The 19,818-nt window shown below is 38.5% G+C and overlaps 1 long non-coding RNA gene across 1 annotated transcript; it reads left to right on the forward strand.

Annotated features, from left to right (window-relative positions):
• The first annotated feature begins 133 nt into the window (after positions 1–133).
• Positions 134–16,701, forward strand: LOC140698711 (uncharacterized). The gene is made up of 4 exons (XR_012076573.1): positions 134–460; positions 6,088–6,552; positions 15,799–15,891; positions 16,592–16,701. It is a non-coding gene; the product is annotated as an uncharacterized lncRNA (long non-coding RNA).
• Positions 16,702–19,818: the final 3,117 nt, after the last annotated feature.

The raw sequence follows: 19,818 nt of genomic DNA on the forward strand, positions 1-19,818 counted from the left end.
GCTGCCCCTCCCCGCTTCGTGACTGCGCGGAGCATGCGCAGTCACCGCATGAGAGTCAGCCTGTGTGACTCACGGACGCAGGAGTCTAATGCGCAGCTTTAATTACCCGGAAGTGCGGGCACGGAGACTTCAATCCCTTTGTTCTGGCGGCCGGAAGTGCCCGGGAATGATTAGTCGGCGTTTCGCGATGGACGGCTGTTCATCCTACTGCCTTCTCCACCAATTCCACCAATTGGCTCTAACCTATAGGGACTAGACAATTCTTGGCCTGAAGATGTTGGAAAATATAAAGCCTGAACCGAACCCACTGAGTTTCAGGAAACTAATGCTCAGGGAGGAGCTATAACCTGTGAAGGTCACAGGGTGGCAGAAATGGATTTAGAATCCAATCCGGTTTTCTTGTTCCCAAGCAAAAGCTTTCCCATGTCATCACTCTGCCACCCCTCACTTGTGAATCCAGGTCAGTTCATTCATCTTTTCCTTTTGCTGAGCCCAAACGTACCTTTTTTGACAGTTACTTTTTCCACTCCTACCTCTCAGAGCGGTATTCAGCTTACTCATTGGTGAGTGTATTGGGATTCCCTTTTGAAAGAAACTTGGCAGTGTGTATAAAAATACTGATAGTTCCTATCCAGTAATTGCATTTCTAGGAGACTATTCCATGGGAATAAACATACTGGGGAAGGTATTCCTAGCTGAATTATTTATTAGCATAATGGTAAATGCAGAAGCAATCTAAAACCCCAATACTAAAGAAAATTTGTTAAGTAAAGGATGGGAGAGTCAGTCAATGGAACTGTTTTATGTACAGATCCTCTGCCTCCTTACATTAAGACTTTCAGTGACCACTCTTAAGAGGTAGCTTCCCATTTAATTCCTTCATGGTCATTATCAAAAGCAATAATTATTTGGATTACTTGTTTACTTGTTTATTGTCTGTCTCCACCTCTAGAAGGTAAGGGGCCTTATCTTTTCGTTCACCATTGTATCTTCCAACAGCTGACAGTGCCAGTACCTAAGTGGGCATTCAGTAAATTTGTTGAATAGATTTTCAACCATAGAAAATTATGAAGAGACTAATAATGTGGACAATGCTTCCCCAAAAACAAATTCCAAGAGATACCTATGAAAAGCAAAATATTAGAAGAAATACATAAGCAAGTAAATTTGTATCTTTAGTATAGAGGTCTTCTTGAGCAAAATGCAAAACTATTTCTAAACACTTGATACATTTTACTAAAAAAAATTTCTCTTTTAATTTTATAATTTTCTTTTTTTGGGGGGGATAATTAGGTTTATTTATTTATTTACCTTTTTTTAGAGGAGGTACGGAGGATTGAACCCAGGACCTTGTGCACACTAAGCCCATGCTCCACCACTTTGAGCCATATAAGCTCCCTGCTAAAAAAAAGTTTTTTAAGTACACCAAAAACACCAAAAAATAAACTCTAAAACCTAGGAACAGACTGAGAAAAAATAATTTGCCACATAAATAAGAATTACCTCAAATCAATAAGAAAAGCACAACAGAAAAGTTGTGAAAGGATATGAACAGAAAATTCGTAGAAGAATACTTAAATAGGCAACAAATTAGGAAAAGATGAACAACTTCATTAATACAGTGTGATGACACTTATTGAGAGGTGAATAGATTGCAAGAGCAGAGAGGAGCGTTTAAATTAGAATGGAGCTGCAGCAAATGTCTCCTAGGAAGAAAGATTCTTAAACTGATTTAAAGGGTGAGTGGAAATTAACAAAGGAAAGGAGAAAACAGCTTTTGCAAATGCTAGGAGCTACTGCTTATTTTTGAAAAAAAGCTTCAAGCAAAGAATAGGAGAATGGAAAGAAGTGAGATGAGATAAGACAAGGCCATTATCACAAAGTGCTAGAAGTTTGAACTTGATCCTCAAAGATGTCTGAAGCCATTGAAGAACTTTTAACTGGAGAAACTATTAAGATTTGTATTTACAAAGCTTATTCTGACTGTCCAGTGACAGAATTGGAGGCGTGCCACTCTAGCAGCAGAAGGAGAATCTAAGAAGTTACTGCGATAATCCTGGCTAGACCCAGGATGGCGGAATGGAAACAGAGATGATGTCAGATATAAGATGATGTATAAGAGAAACTATTTGAAAACTTTTATTACTTTAATTACATGAGTAAATACATGCTAAGTTATTCCAGAAAAATATTGAAAAAGCAAACTATCAGAGAAACATAAAAATCATCTCTAATACCACCAATCCAATAGACAATCATGATATTTGGGTTTTTTCCTTCTGGAATATTAAGAAATTTTAAGGAATCTAGGAACTAATGCCCTAATTAGACAAGAATACTAAGTGAGAGGAAAAGGGTTAGGTGTTAGAGAATTTCTAGTTTAGGAGGCTGAGGGAAATGTTTGTGCTTAAGATTACAGGAAGAAGAGTCACATTGGAGGGAAGGATGCTGAATTTTGTTTTGGATACTGTCTATACTTCCTCACTTCCTGACTTCTATCACCTTTTCTCACCTGAAACTCGTCTCCTTATAGTCACCAGTGAGATTCTTTTCATTGGATTGTATTTTTAGTCATTTGTTACCTCTCTCCATTGCTTAATACATTAACTGCTCTCTCTGTTGTGGTTTCCATGACAATTCTCTGACCTCTTTGTAAACTTTTTTGAAGGAAACTCTTTTCCCTTTCCCTTAAATACTGACATTTCTCCAAGATATCTGTTCTCAGTCTACAGTCTTTTTCCAGGCAATCTTGGCCATGACTTTAACAACCACTTATATGTACATAGGTGACAAATGTTTATTTCAAACACAAGAATTATACACATAAAGCTTATTAGACATTTATACTAGGGTGTACCACAAGCACCCCAAACTCAGAACATCCCAATCTGAAATCAACTTTAGCCTTCCAAACTTTAAACACTTCTTGTATTCACAGTTTTAGGAGATGGCACCATCAGCTCCCCTTTTGCTCAAGTCAGAAACCTAAGAATTCTCTTTTAATATTCATTAAATTCAATTAATTTGAAAGCATGCACTCTACCACTCGAGCTATACCCTCTCCACCTTCTAAGAGACAATCTTGAAGGCCTTCATGATCTGACACAAGCTCATATGGTCTAGCTGACTCTGAATCCAACATGAATAAACAAATAAATGAATGAAAGAAACCATTCTGAACCACATATAATACCCTGAACATGCCATACTCATTTGTGCTACTGTGCCCTTGGAATATTGTTATCCCTCTGCCCTCAATGTCTTCTCCCCAGTGTTTCCCTTTGATCAATTACTGCTTATCCTTGAAGAGTTGTCTTAAAGGTACCAATCATGACAGGCATCTCCTCCCCTGGATTGATTTTATCTTAGTAATTACCTAATTATATTAATTATTTATTTAATATCTGCCACCAGACTATAAACCCCTTTGGTGATCCAGCATGGTTCCTTTCTCAGTATATTTTTGTATAGTGAATGCCTTTGTGTTACATGAAAGCTCCCCAAATGCATATGACCACTAGATAGTTAAATGCTCAAATGAAAAAAGAAGACTAAGGGTGGTAGATCTGCACCAGCAAATATAAAAATATTATAAAGTAATTAAAACTGAGGTGTACTGGATCAAGAAAATGTAGGTACAAATAGACCCATATAATCATAAGGATCAATATATGATAAAGGAAGCATTTTAAATCAGAAGAAAAAAAGATCAGTTAGTCAATAAATGGTACTAGGATAATTGTCTAATCAATTTTTTAAGTCAGATATCATATACTATATACAAAATTCATTATCAGATATTAAGCCTTTAAATTTAATAAGAACTATGAAAATACAGAAAGAAAAAATAGAAAAAACTTTTTATCATCTCAAGCAAAAGACCTCTCTTAGTATAAACTATAAGAAAGCCTCTGATTTTACCCTTGTGCAACCTTAAAACAGAATTTAGCACTTCATCACACACCTAAAGAAAAATTCACTCCACAAAACAATAATGAACAATGTGGGGATTATTGAATTGTTTGAGGAGAAACAGAGAGACAGTAAATAAATTCTTTTAGACATTTCTGTTCTTGCTTCTTATTGTCAGCTCCTCCCTTTTGCCCCCTAATCTCTAGAGCAAACACCGTCCTTTTCTGCTTTTAATCTTGACTCACAGGCCCTGGAAGTTTATCTTTGTGCAAGCATAGCAAATATTTATCTAATAAAAGTTAAAAAACTTTTTTGAGAATCTAAGTCAATATTGGAATAAGGGAATGCATTATATATAAAGAAATATGGGCATAATTTAAGTTTGCAGCTTGCTGAATATTCACAAACTCAACAGGGGAGGTGTCAATACCCAGAATACTCCATACTTCCTTCCAAGTCACTATTGACCCTCCGCAAGAAAAATCACTGGGAAAGCCTCTTAAAATATAATACAAAGCCAAAAGCCAATTTGAGATTTCCCTGTCTAGCCGTGACAAAGTAATTGGTACCAGACCAGCTTTCCCACTGCAAACAACTAGAAAACCAGACAAAATATCAGAAACAACTGTTTTTAGATACTGAACAATAGTCAGTCAAGGACTATGACCCTTGAGAGAAGAGAAACAAGAGTCTCATGATCACATGACTTTTCGCCTAGAGGCACTTTCAGAACCACAGCACAAGAAGGGGTAGCCTAAATAGAGCTATTGTAAATAACACCTCAGTGAATACAGGGGTGTATGTATCTTTCTTTTTTAATCAGTGCTTTTGTATTCTTTGAATAAATACTCAGAGGTAGAATAGCTAGATCATATGTGGTAGAATAGCTAGATCACATGTCAGTTCTATTTTTAATTTTTTGAGGAGCCTCCATACTGTTTTCCATAGTGGCTGCACCAATTTACATCCCCACCAACAGTGTACAAGGGTTCCCTTTTCTTCACATACTCGGCAATACTTATTATTTCTTGTCTTTTTTTGGGGCGGGGGCGTAATTAGGTTGTTTTTTTTTTTAATGAAAGTACTGAGGATTGAACCCAGGACCTCAAGCATGCTAAGCATGTGCTATACCCTCCCCCTTAATTTCTTGTCTCTTTTTTCTTTTAAGGCATTTCTTTTCAATTTTTTATATAAAACTTTTTAAAATTTATCTTTTTTGTGGGAGGGTGATTAGGTTTATTCATTTATTTATTTAATGGCAGTATTGAGGCTTGAACCCATCACCTCATGCATGTTAGGCATGCACTCTACCACTGAGCTATACCCTCCCTCCTATTTCTTGTCTTTTTTATGACAGCCATTCTAACAGGTGTGAGGTGATATCTCATTGTGATTTTGATTTGCATTTCTCTGATAATTAGTGATGTTGAACATCTTTTCATGTGCCTGTTGGCCACCTGTATGTCTTCTTTGGAAAAATGTCTATTCAGATCTTCTGCACATTTTTCAATTGGGTTGTTTGTTTTTGTTATTGTGTGAGTTCATTATAAATTGGGGATATTAACCCTTTATCAGATATATGATTTGCAAATAACTCCTCCCATTCAGTAGGTTGCCTTTTCATTCTGTTGATGATTTACTGATTTACTTTGCTGTGCCAAAGCTCAAGTTTTTTGAAAAAGAAAATAAAATCAAGAAGTTCTGTAGCACGGAATCCACAATGTTCAACATGTAATCTAAAATTACCAGACATTTAAATATGCAGGGAAAGGTAACCCATGATCAGAAGAAAAATCAATCAATAGAGACCCAGAAATGACTTTTTAAGAAAGCTGTTATGAATATGTTCAATGATTTAAAGGAAACCATGAACAATAATGAGACAAATGAGAAGTATCAATAAAGAAATGTAACCCATAAAACAGAACAAAATAGAAATTCTAGGACTAAAAAATACAGTATCTGAAGTGAAAAATTAACTCCACAGGTTTAAAATCACTACAAAAGAAAAAGCCAGTGAATTTAAAGACATACCAAATGAATTCCTTCAAATTGTAGCACAGACAGAAAAAGGCTGAGTCCAACATATGTCTAATTAGAATTTTAGAAAGAAAGAAGAGAAAAATTCGGATATTTGAAGTACTTTTTAAAATAATGGCTAATTTTTTTTTTCAGATTTGTTGAAAACAATAAGCTCAAAGATCAAAAAGTTCATTGAACCCCAAGCAGGATAAGCATAAAGAAAAACACACTTAGACATGTCATAATGATACTGACAGGCAAAAGTGAACAGAAAATCTTTGGAACAGCCAGAAGGGAGTTGGAGGAAAAGACACATTTCATTCAGGGGAGCAACAGTAAGAATGAATGCAAACTTCTTGTTAAAAAAAATGCAAATAAGAAGAATATGGAACAACTGCCTTAGATTGTTTAAAGAAAAGAAATTCAAAACTGTGGACTGAGAATTTTAAATCCAGCAGCAATATCTTCAAATACAAAGGTGAAAGAAGGATATTTCAGTTAAACGAAAGCTGAGAGGTTTGTCATCAGCAGACTTAAAATACAAGAAATGTCGAAGGAAAGTGATGGCAGAAGAAAATGCAGACCTACAGAGGAATGAAGAGTGCCAAAAATAGACAGGTAACAGTAAAAGACTTATTTCTTCATTATATAGTTTTTATAGGGTAATTGGTAATCACGTATCATTGGTGGGAGTGTTAAATGGTATAACTACTTTGGAAGAAGTTTTGGCAATTTCTTGTAAAACAAAACAGGCACTTACTTTATGACCCAGCTGTGCCACTCTTAAGTATAGTTAAAAATACATGTAGACAAAAAGACTTACACCACAAATATTCACAGCAGCTTTAGTCACAGTAGCTAAAAACTGGAAACGAGTGGTGTGAGGACATCACCTGAAGCGTCCCTGAAGTGGGGCAGCCTGGTGTAGGGTATCAGAGCCCAGACAGAATAAGGGAACTGGTTCCGCATAGGGGTGTAAAACCCAAGCAGAGTGGGAAAGTGTCCTTATAGAGAGGCAGTTCAGTGGGGTTTCAGAGCCCAAGCCAGGTGTGTCAGAGGTCCCCAAAACCACTCCCAGGTTCAATGATTAACTTGCAGAACTCTGCACATAGTCATACTCAAGGCTATGATTTATTACAGCAAAATGATGCAAACCAAAAGCCTGGGTTTTCTTACTATCATCATTAGAAACATGGAAAGGGAGAAAAGTAGAATGAAACTTGTAATGTTGGAGGTATTGAAATTGGAAGTATTAGTCTGACATCATGGTTTTCAATAGACATATAGATGAAGACAGATAGATAGTCAGACAGATGGACAGACAGAAGTAGGAATGAGTATAAATGTAAATGAGTGTGTCGACCCAAAGGGCCTGGGGCAGTGATGCCTCATGGACAATGAACATACTGAGTGCCAAGATCCTGTTTCTAAGTAATAGTCTCTATTTCTTAGAGAAATGGCTGATTACAGGGTTGGAGCATGGAAAAATACAAGATGAATCTGGAACATCTTGTGCAAGAAACAAAGAAGAGCTCAAAAAATGACAGGGGCATACCAAAAGGACAAGAGCCAGCTTGAAGAGGCTCCAATGGCCGATTTGGGTATAATTTGAGCTGGAAAATAAATAATGATATTAAGAGACTATACCCCATTGCATAAAATATGAAATCATGAATTTATATTGATAAAAAGTCAATGACTAAATTAAAAGTTTGATGAAAATAGAATATTTATGTAGTTTCAAAGTATCTATCTTAAAAATATTAATTATGAAAGGAAGAAGAGTAACTTTACATATTATATCAACAACTCCCACTCAAATGATTCAAGAAAAAAATTCTTTGCATTGCTGGCAACATTTCTGAAAGAAATAAATACACAAATCATAATTATAGTTGGAGATTTCCCCACTTGTCTCTAAGTAATTAACAGAATAAGTAGTTCTGTACCCTGATTATGATGTTGGTTTTGTGAATCTGTATATTTGCTAAAATTCATAGAACAGTACTGTAAAAAATCAATTATACTGTAAGATAAAATAGTGAATATTAATAATGTATATATATATATAGTAGAGAGAGTGGCAAAGTAAATCAATAAAGTAATTTTACACCTTAAGGAACTAGAAAAAGGAGCAAACTAAACCAGTAGCTAGCAGTAGACAGGAAATAATATAGAACAGAATGAAGACAAGTGCAATACGGAATAGAAAAACAACAGAGAAAAATCAATAAAACCAAAAGCTTGTTCTTCAAAAAAATCGACAATATTGACAAATATTTAGCTAGATTGACTAAGATACACAGCAAGAAAAATAAAAAAAGTTAAAGTCAGAAAAGAAAGTAGGACATTTCTACAGATTTTACAGAAATAAAAAGGATTATAAGAGAATACTATGAACAGTTCACTTCAGGAAGAGGAACTGGGTGGCAGGGGAACAGTGAGATTTTACTTTTTGAATTTTGTCCAGGTGCGTAAATAATATATTTAACTCATAGCAACATCTAACATGTGAGGATGAGAACAGATCAAAATGAAAATAATTTATTAAGGTATAAATTACTTGTACTGTATTTTCTAAAGTTTTTGCAGTAAGCTTGTTTTACCTCCATGATTGGAATGAAAATGAAAAAGATTTTTTTTAATATTTGTAATGTTAATTTACATACAATTTTTGTTGTGTTTCATTAACATCATATCAAATCTTACCTCTTCTTTGACTAGAAGAATTCAGTGAAAACAACATCTTCTTGGCTGTAAGCAGGAACTAGAACCCCTAAGCTTTGCATTCCCAGGTGAGGAGACCTCAGTCTGAACTGGGAATGGAAACTGTTTAGAAATAGAAAAAGAATAGTTTCTCAGGGAGCCAAAGGAGGAGGATGTTATCCTAAAAATAGGTTGGAATGTGGTGGCTGGTCTCAGACACTTAGAACTAATTTTTAAGTCCCAGTGTTTAGGCAGCTGTCAGACAAGGCAAGCCAGAAGCCTGTAGGATCAGGTCCCTAAAGCCCAGCTGGTGAAGCTGGAAAGAAGAAGCAGGCTATGGATGTGGGGTAGGCTGGGTCAGCACCTTCAAATATTGGCACAGCAGTGAGTTCTGTCCCCAAACTGGGTGGGGAAAGGCCTGGGCTCTGGCCAAGAGCAACCAGCCAGGTCAAGCTCTCTGGATTGACATTGCTCTTGTGCCAAAAGAATGCAGGCAGCTCAGACTGCCTTTTCATTTGTGCTGGGTGGGGAGAGTTCTGGATAAGAGTCCAGATGGCTTAAGGATTTGAGGCTTGGCTCTCTGGCCTGTTTCTCTCAGTGCTCATATTTGCCCAGGCCAGTAAAGAATCCTGATCTCTAAGGAGTCAAGATTATCTGAATAAATCAGAATAGAATAACTTTGGGGGAGGGGTGATTAGGTTTATTTATTTTAACGAAGGTACTGGGGACTGAACCCAGGACCTCTTGCATGCTAAGCACGCACTCTACCACTGAACTATATCCTCCCCCTAGAATAACTTTTTGAAGTGAAAATTTTTATTTTAAAAAATTATTTTTTCCATAGGACATGCCATTGATTATCGTTCTATTATACAGGATATTTCTATAGATTTTTTGTCTTGTATTGCCTCCCCAATTGGAATGCAAGCTCCATGAGGACAGGGGACTTTTTCTGCTTTATTCAGTGCTGTCTTCCCAAAGCTTAGAAGAGTGCCTGGCACAAACAGTTGCTTAGAATATTTTAACTGGGTTACAAAAAAAAAAAAAAAAATCAGTGCCAAAAAATTGTTCCAAAAAGTTCAAATAGTAAAGTTCAAAAAGTAAAAATTAAGAGTCTTTGTCCATATCTCCAGCTAATTCTACTCCCCCAAGATAACCATTGTAACATTTTTGTGTGTACAGTATTAAGAACAATCTGTCCTTTTATTTCTGTATATCTTAAGCAGACCACAGTGCCTGGCATAGAAGAACTTGATATAACTAGTTAAAAATTCATTGAGTGAGTCATAAGCAGTCTTGGAGTTGGGGTGGAGTGGCTAAAAAATGGGTTGGCGGCTATAGGCTATTTCCCCAAACAAGTTGGGAGGAGTTCCTTAAGTTAAGCTTTCATCTATACATCACACATGTTGAGGGGGGATGGGTATAGCTCAGTGGTAGCGAGCATGCCTAGCATGCATGAGGTCCTAGGTTCAATCCCCAGCACCTCCATCAAAAAAGAAAAACAAAAACATCACATGTATAGAGAAGAGTGCCTGAACAGGGTCAATCATTTATTAAGTACTTACTCAATAACCAAACCATATAATGAGAAGAAAGATTTGATTCTCCAGCCTGCTGCACTACTTCTGGCTTCCTTGAATAAGACTCCTTGCCCTTTTAAACTGGCCAGGGGAGGGTATAGCTCAAGTGGTAGAACGCATGCTTAGCATGCACGAGGTCCTGGGTTCAATCCCTTGTGCTACCTATAAAAACTAAATAAATAAGTAGACTTAACTACCAACCCACCCCGCAAAAAAAAAAAAAAGAAAAATTAAATAAACAAACAAACTGGCCCAATGCCTTTCTACCAGAGCATGCTGGCCCCAGAGCAGAACTCCCATCCCAAAGAGTCTCCATGCCTTTTGGCTGCTGGCAGGACAGAGTGAGAAGACCCTTCCATAGACCAACAGACAGACACCCATGCTCATGCCCAGCACGTCTGGATGGACTGTTGCCCAGTTAGGACCTTTGAGAGACAGACATCTGTCAGCATCTCTTTGTGACAGTGTCTCAGGGGATTTGTCTGAGTGCCAGCTTCTCTATGGAAAAGGCAGTCAAAGCCAGGAAAAGCCTGCGACTCAGTCACACTGAAAATACAATATTGAAGCATTAAGCTGAAATGTGGCAATTTACAGCTGTCACACCACACTCTCTGAGTGAAATCACATTTTGTGCCAGGTTTCCAAAGACATAATCACATGAAAACTATTTTTATTGCCTTGATGCATGGTTAAAAGTAGTTTACCACAAATGTAAGAAAATCTACTCTGGGATCTCTGTTGAGAAGTATAAATACAGGGAGCAAAGTGGTTGTTTCCTATTTTACTTCAGGAAACATTTAGTTATAAATAGAGTGATGCAGTAAGCTTAGAAGAGTGACTTAGGGTAGATTCCTTGCTAGTCAATCACTTTATTGAATCAATGAAATTAAATCAAATTTCCTAGAATTCACCTTTATGATAGAAAATCATAGTAGGTACACTTTTAGGTTCCAATTCACCTTTGTCTTCTTTTTGACTTCTGCTTATTTCCATATCAGGTCCTTCACCTTCCAGAAGTTAAGTAAAATATTCCAATCTGGCACTGTTCTTACTGCTGGTTTCTCATTGGTGAGGGTGGGAGGAATGGAGAGGGCCTGCATTCTCAGCATCCAAAATGTTGAAAGCTGCCACACATTTCATCAGGCCTCCAGCTGGTTCCTTAGTTTGAGAAGCTCTTTTCCAAATCTTTGAGTGGCTACCTCCTTATCAGTTGGGTTTCAGTCAAATGTCAGCCCTCTCTGACTATCCTGTTTTATATTGCCTTCCTCTCATGACTCTATCTCATGACATTTAGTCTTATATTCCTCACACTATAGCATCTGAAATTGTATTTATTTGATTATTGTCTGTCTCCCTAGGTAAGACCTTGTCTGCCGTGGTTACCACAGTACTACAGCACCTTGAATAGTTCCTGGTACACAGTAGGCTTTGTACATACTCATTTATAATTTAATAGGTGGTGGCCAATAGATGGTAGTAATTAAGTGTAAAAGCTTAGGAGGAATGATTTGTTTAAGGATTTAAAAAGAGAATTTAAAATTTCCACTCAATTATCATCTTGCCAAAAAAAAAAATGTATTGGGATTATCATGTTCGTTGTCAGCTTCTAATTGTGCCCTTGGTGCCGGTTTCTGTGCCTAATATGAGTGTATCACATACACAGTACTAGTTTTACCACTTGCCTCTGAGATCAAAGGAAATCGAAAGACATTAGCAAATCCTACAATAAACATAACACATATTTTCCTTAATAGCTCTTGGGAGAGTCACCCTAAAATACATGGGTATTCAATGGAATATGCAAATTAGTAATGAAAAAGTTCTCTCAGTTAAGGTGAAGAGACTGCACACATACAGAGAAGACACATTTTAAAAGGACAGAAAAGTGCCCAATGAACTTAACAACAACATGATCATTCTTTTCTTTAGTTGTCTGTAGTGAAGAACCTGTACGAATGGCAAAAATTGACATTTTATGGCTCTTATACTTGCGAATTGATACAAAGTAAAGGCATCTATTTGCATCAGAAAAAAAATAACATTAGCAATCAGAGCCATATCCTAAATGTCCAAAATATGACTTTGTTAATATTGCCTCTCTGAAATATTAACTAGATTTTTTTTTGGTTGTAGAAATTGGTAAGTAAGAAACAAGGCCCTCAGAAATAACGGCAGTTGATTTAATTCCTCTTACCTTCACTATCCTCATCTGTAAAAGGAGCTAAATTATCCTTATCACGCAGAATAGAAAATGTACACTAAATGCTTAGCTTTAGTAGATATTCAATAAATATTTGAGGTTCTTGCTCTCTTTAAAGCCCTTTGAGCAGCTTCTGGCCTTCTGGTCTCTGATCTGGTTCAACCACTCTGAGCTCTATTACACATCCTCCCCGGGAGGTTACTCAGTAGGCACTGTGGGAAATAAGTTTGTTTTGATTGTAAACTGTCCCTGCTTGTCAGAACAGTAACAACAACAACAAAATCAAGCATCGTTTCCAGTCTCCTCTCCAGCATCAGTCATGCTTCGGTCATCTAATGCTGAAGAGGTGTCTGAGGTAAAACTGAACACTGTGCGGAAAGAGACTGTGCACCCATTCAGGTGGAGGCTACCACTTCATCAGAGGCCACAGCAGTAGCAGGACAAAACTGAACCAGAGTAGTAGATTTCAGGGATGCCTCCCAATGAGAGGCAACTAGCTACATGAGGAGAGCTCTGACTGCCTCATCCCTCTCTCTCTGACCCATTCCTGAGAACAGGGAAGGGAACAGAGGGTCCCAGGGCATGAGCCATCTCCACCTACCCTGCAGGGCACTAGAGTGGGAAGAGGATTGAAAAACTCAATGGTTCTTCTCTGCTGTAAGTCTAGCTTGTACTGGGAGAGGTGGAGAGTTTTGAACCAGTCATGAGACTGACATTTTAAACAAGACTAAACAGAGTTTTGGTAAAGTCATAGAATCTGCCCAGGATGTCAGTAAGGTACAGGCAAAGGGAGAGGGAAATGGTTCAGTGGTAGAGCACATGCTTAGCATGCAGAAGGTCCTGGGTTCAATCCCCAGGACCTCCAGTAAAAAAAAGAAAAGAAAAGAAAAGTACAGGCAAGGAGGATTTGCCACAATATATTTGAAAGTGGTAATCGAAAATAGTAACACCTAATAATTACTGAGTACTTCACTATGTGCCCAGCCTGTTCAAGAACTTTACCTACATTAACCTGTCTAATCGGCATAATAACCTTATGAGGTAGGTCCATTACAATCTCCAGTGGACATAAGATGGAACTGAGGCACAGAAAAGTTAATTTGCCTAATTCAGACCCCAGCAGTCCTGCTCCAGAGCCAAGCTCCTGACCAAGGTGCTCCACTGCTTCTTATGCCCTGATAGGTTGAGATTTCTTCATAAGCCAGTTACTCATATATATGTGGGCCCCGTCACATATCAAGACCATTTAATGTGTCAGTTTAGAGTTCTCTCTTTTGCTTACTGAAAGAACAAAATTTTTCTGGATACAAATTTCAAGAAGGCTATTCCAAGCAGACATTTTAAAGGCAAGACCCACTTGAGGGAGAGGGTATAGCTCAGTGGTAGAGCATGTGCTTAGCATGCACAAGGTCCTGGGTTCTATCCCCAGTACCTCTACTAAAAATAAAGGCAAGGGCCACTTGGGTTGTAGGATAAAGGCCAAATTCAATAACCTATCAAGAAGAGTTAAGAATTAAAATCAAGAAGAGTTAAGGTAATCTGCCCTATCAAAAAAAAAAAAAAAGATCACCTACTTTTGCACCATCTCTCACTCTGTTTTTTTAGCAGCAAAGAATTAATGTGGGAAATCAGTCCCCAGAGTATTAATGTCTTTCTTAAGCAACATTGCCTCTTATCAAAGATCTCTGCAGTTTTTCCAGTTAGTTTCTTCCATGATTCAACTTGACAGATATTATTGAGCATCTGAATTGTGCAGTGCACTGTTAAGAAAGGTCCTTCCCTCAAAAAAACCAAGCTCTACCAGGAGACAAAGAAAAATATATAACTAGAAATAACTCAAGTCAGATTGTAGCACTCGCTCTGGTGGTTCTATGGGAGCCTGAAGAAGTAATGGTTTGTTCTGACAGAATGTGTCAGGGGGTTTCACGAAAGAATTATTGAGTTGGATTTTGAAAGGTAAGTAGGATTTAGATATGACAAAGGTGGGGAAGTGGCATTCCAGAGAGAAGGAAACTGTAAACAAATCATGGAGGTGTAAAAATGCATGACATGTCCCAGGGAAAAGGAGCTCAGTGAGGCTGAAAGAAGAAGGATGAATATCGGGACAAGACAAGATGTAGACAAGAAAGTGAGAATGGGAGCAAGGCTGAGGCAGGAAGATGGTGCTGAGAAAAGGAGCCTAAGGGAGAAGAAAGGGAAAGGAAGACTACAAGACTGGGCTGGAGACTAGAGGCGAGTGAGAGAAATTCACTTCAAACTGGTGCAAGGAGAAGGTAAAGCCCCAAAGCAGCCATGATACAAAGGGAAAGGAAAGAGAATCTGGAAAACCCATCAAGAACTGTGATCCCGATACTTTCTCACATCTCTGTTTCTCTCTGCACAGCTGTTTTGGTATCCCCTGTCTTTGAAGACTAGCTTTCAGTGTTTTGATATGCATGTGGCCAAACATGGCCATTCCACAATTTCTGAGAATGCACCTCCACTTAAAGCAACCTGAAGACACTGAAGCAGAATTTCTCCAATCCAATCATAGTTCCTGATGGAACTTGTATCCCTGAAACCAGCTCTACTTTTGTCAGGCTTTAGAAGAGTGAACCATTACCTTCCCTTTTCCACCTCAGGTTGTTTGAATTGGATTTCTGTTACATTCATTTGAAAAAGTTCAGAATTTCTGATGGTAACAGTTATTAAGCATCAGAATGGATTCCAAGAAAGGCTTTTTTTCTAAAGAAACTCTCCAAGAATTGTCTAGAAAGGACAATTCTTTCCTTTAAAAGGCCTCAAGTCTAGATTTTGTTCTCTGATTTCAAAAGCAAGTGACCAAGAAGAAATCAGTCATCTCACCACCTCCCTGGGGAGGCAGACAGATACTGTTATCCCAATCTGATAGGTACAAATGAGCACAAAAATACTGAATTATTTTCTGTTATTATCTACCTACTATGTCAAGAGGACCGCCAAGAGTGGGGGTATAGTTCAGTGGTAGTGTATGCTTAGCATTCACAAGGTCCTGGGTTCAATCCCCAGCACTTCCATTAAAAAAAAAAAAAAAGGTGGAGGGGAGGGAAAAATAAAAGAAGAAGACTGACAAGAATGGAAAACCCTTCTTAGCCTCAGGACAACACTTTTCCCTTTAAAAAGAAAACTGCAACATGTGAACACTTAACCAAAAATGAAGGTTAACGTCTAGAGCTCATTTATTCCACTGAAGTAAACACTAGCCTTAATCAAGCACCCTGGACAGCTTCAGGCAAATGAACTCAAAAGCAGAAAATATGTTTAGGAATCAGACAGCTCCTTTAGCATTTAAACTTTTCTACCCAGTTATTTCTGTATACCTTTTCTGTTCTGAATAATCTTTCATCATTTACTCTTCAGGGAATCTCAGCATTGCATTGCCTTTTGAGATCTGATTGTGAAGTATTTCAAGTCCTCTGTTTCATAAGAGCAAGATTTCCAACTGTGAGAAAGGTATTTTACTAGTAACAACTGTTACCTCAGGGGATTGGAACTGTGCAAAAATTTTATTTCCTAAATTAAATATTTCTGAAATGTTTGAATTTTTTCAATGAGTATGAGTTGCTTTTGTAATTGGGAAAAAAAAACCCCACATATTTCTTTTCTTTTTTTTTTAATGGAGATAACTCTACCACTGAGCTATACCCACCCTCTCCCCCCAAACACATATTTCTTTAAAATGTTCAATGCCAACAACAACAAAAAAGGCAGCCTCTCAAAAAAAGAGATATTTTACCTATGCAACTCTCCAAGTATAATATTTCTCAATCATCTAGTGCATTTTGTCCTTTTTATCTTCTAATGATTAAATCCTATGCTGTTTTGTTTTTAGAAATTGTAATGTCTGAACTGAATTATAATAACCTCAGGTCTCTGTCTCCAGTCTTGTCCTTTTCAAGTCATTCCCCACACTGTTACCAGAGTGATCTTTCTAAAACAGATATGAGCATGTCACATCCCTGCTGCAAATTATGTGAGGCTCCTCTTCCCCTGCAGGCCCTAGAGACTCCATGAACAAATCCCTACCTACTTGCCTCTCTAGCCCCATTGCCCTTTATCTATCCCCTTGCTCTTTAACCTTTTACAATACCAGACTAGGTTTTAAGGGACAGCATCTCAAGGCCCAGTCTGAACTATCTCCATCTCTGCCTAGATGAGGAGGCACAAAGACCTCTCCAAAGAACTTGACTTTGCTGGGGCTGGACTCAGGTGTGCTTCTGTAAGTAGGACTGAGGTCACAGAGATTGAGGCACAAGATTTGGCACCAAGGTGGGTGGAATGTCTTACAGCAAGGTGGACGGACATAGAGGGTTTTACACTTAGTGAAATAAGTCATACAGAGAAAGACAAATAATTTATGTTATCACTTATATGTAGAATCTAAGAAAACACACACACACACACACACGAATGTATATAACAAAATAGAAACAGATTCACAGATACAGAGAACAAATTAGTGTTACCAGTGAGGAGAGGGGTAGGAGGAGGGGCAAGATAGGGATATGGGATTAAGAGATACAAACTACTATGTATAAAATAGATAAACTAACAGGGTATATTGTACAACACAGGCAACTGTAGCCATTATTTTGTAATAACTTTATTTTTTAATTTAATTCATTTATTTTTATTTTTTGAAGGGGCGGTAATTAGGTTTACTTACTTATTTTTAGAGGAGGTACTGGGGATTGAACCCAGGACCTTGTGTATGCTAAGCATGCACTCTACCACTCTCCTCCCTCCTTGTAATAACTTTAAATGGAGTATAATTTATAAAAAAACTGAATCACTATGTAGTATACCTGCAACTAGTATAATATTATAAATGAACTATACTTCAGTTTAAATAAAACGTAGATGAAGTGCCATCATCTCGCTGATCATCTGTGAACATCTTCTCACTTCTGTCTTAACAACAGCAGGTGACCAGTACATCTCTACATCCCTTGCTATTGGTTTTCTCTGTGACATAACTCTCTGGTGGCTGCTGTGATGTCTGCTATATGGATCACCTGGTATTTCTAGCCCAGAAGCAATAGCAGTGAGTGTCATGTAGATCAGAGGATGTGGTAGCTTAGCTCTACTTGGCCTCTTGAGTTTCTGCTGTTGCTAAAGGATCAGGAAGTGAAGGTGATGAGGAGGGAAGGATACTTAAAGAGGAAGAGAGACCACACCAGAATAGTTCTGTGACAGAAAAGACTGTTGTATCAAAGGCCAGCTTGTTCCTTGCCTACTCTTTATTATGCAATAATTGGAAGCACCCCAAGCTTTTGCTCCTCTTGGTCATGCACAGTGTATTAACCTGGGGCTCTGTAAAAACACAAAAAGTGTGTGCTAGTGATTGCAACTGGGGCAAATAAGCAGATAGGTGGTCAAGATCTGGAAAGGAATTAGCCAGAATATAATTAGTAGTAGGTTGGGTTAGCGGTGTTATGGGTCACTTTTTATTTTAAAAATTTTAAATGATTTATCTTTTAAATACTCATTAAGAGAAGAGGGGATACGGGATGGAAAGAATGCTGTACCCTTGAGACTTGAATTTCTAGGGCATAGTGTAATGGGATATATATGTGTATATATATATATATATCTCATAACCCATCCCAGTCCACTAGTCACCATAGAGCTCAGCTGAATACACCCACAGAATTAGAAAGTCATGGAAGGTCCCTTTGGGGTACCTGGAAGACAATCTAGTCCAATTCTTCCTTTTATAGAAGAGAAAACTGAGATCGAAAGAGATCAAGTGATTTTCTAGACTAGCACAGCTAATTTGTGGTAGAGCTGAAAGGAGAACTAAAGTTTCTTACGTTTTAGCCAACGGAGGAAGCAATTTCATCCTTTCTTACTACTGCCTTTCAAACTCATTCTGTCAACTCTCCCTTCCCAGCCCCTTAACCTACCATCTCTGGTCTTCCAGCCAGCCTCTCACCTAGCTGTCTGGTGAGATAAGACATCAGTCTCTACCCCACAACTCATGGGACTCAGGTCAGACTGTCCCAAGAATTCTCTTGCCAAACTCTGCTCCTGGTCCTAGCTGCCTCAGGGCATGTCTTCTCTTCAGCACACATCCATCTGAGATGTCAGTCTCCCCTCTTGGCAGGTCCCTAGACTACTTTCCCTTAACCTAAGATGGAGAAAACCACAGTGCTCTGACGGTTCTCTTCAAAGCAGTCCTCACTTTTTAAATCTCCTCTCTTGATCTCTCTTGACCTTCTTTTCTCACACCAAAAGTAGGAGTGACAGGCTACAGGTTTCAGAACCAATTTGGGGTCCATCCCATGAGCAAGTTATACATAAACAATCTGACACAGCTCCTTATGAGGGTTACTTGCCACCAATTATTCTAAGCTCTGAAACAAAGAGGGAAATCTCACTTATGGACTGTGGAATCTCTGTAATTCCCCATCCGCTTCTCTCTCTGACTTTACCAATCATCCCGTGCTTTCTGAGTTCCAGCCAATTTGGACCACTCTGGCTCTCAGTTCTTTGACACGTCTCATTCTGCACTGACTTTGAGACATCACCCCAGCCCTTCCTTGACCTGGGAGCCTCTTCCTCCTTGGTGCCTAACATCCTGTTACAATTGCATCTATTTCTTTCCTGATGTCTTTGATTCTTAATACATTCTAGCTGAAACTTTTCAACTTGAGTTTTTACTAGATTATGCATTCCAACGAGAAAACATGTACCTCAACATTTTTTAGTTGGTTAGACCCTGTTGTGGGACCAACTTCTATCTTCCTCCTTCCCCTCAGCTGAGGCTGTTCTATGGCACCTGCAGGCTCAGTGTTGACCTAGTCGTTGGACATAATCCTGTGCAGTGGCAAGAGGGATTTGTGGCACTTCAGTCCCTCCTTCTAGGGTTTCCTATCAAGGCTGCTCCTAGTCTGAACTTATGTCCTGGTTCTATTAGATCACTAACCTTCAGTCTTATTCTTGTGACCCAGCCCTGCTGTGGACTCCAGACCCAGTTCATGGATTTCGGCCTAGTGCCTTAGATCAATCCTGATACCCGCCCAGTGTCCTGGTCCCCTTGTAACTGGCATGCCTGTTCCTTTCAGTTCACCACTCAAGACTGGAATGTCCCTGAACTTTGGTCCAGTGGCTGGGGTCCTGCTATCTACTGATCAGACTTACGTGTTCATCTGAAATCCTGAGAATCTCCTATCTCAGAATTTTTTTGTCTCCCGTTAACGTCTGTCATGTTCTGTTTGGCCCCAGAAACCAACTGCTTGCCCATGCGGCTGCTTGTAATTTGTTCCTGTGCCATCCAGTGGCAGTTCTGGCCTGCCCAGTACTATTACAGTTGACACTATGTCCCCTTATGGTATCAGATCCCAGTCTCTTCCTCTTAGTTGGCTCTAGGCCATCATA

The sequence above is a fragment of the Vicugna pacos genome, chromosome 10 (assembly GCF_048564905.1).
Source record: "Vicugna pacos chromosome 10, VicPac4, whole genome shotgun sequence".
NCBI classification, from domain to species: domain Eukaryota; kingdom Metazoa; phylum Chordata; class Mammalia; order Artiodactyla; family Camelidae; genus Vicugna; species Vicugna pacos.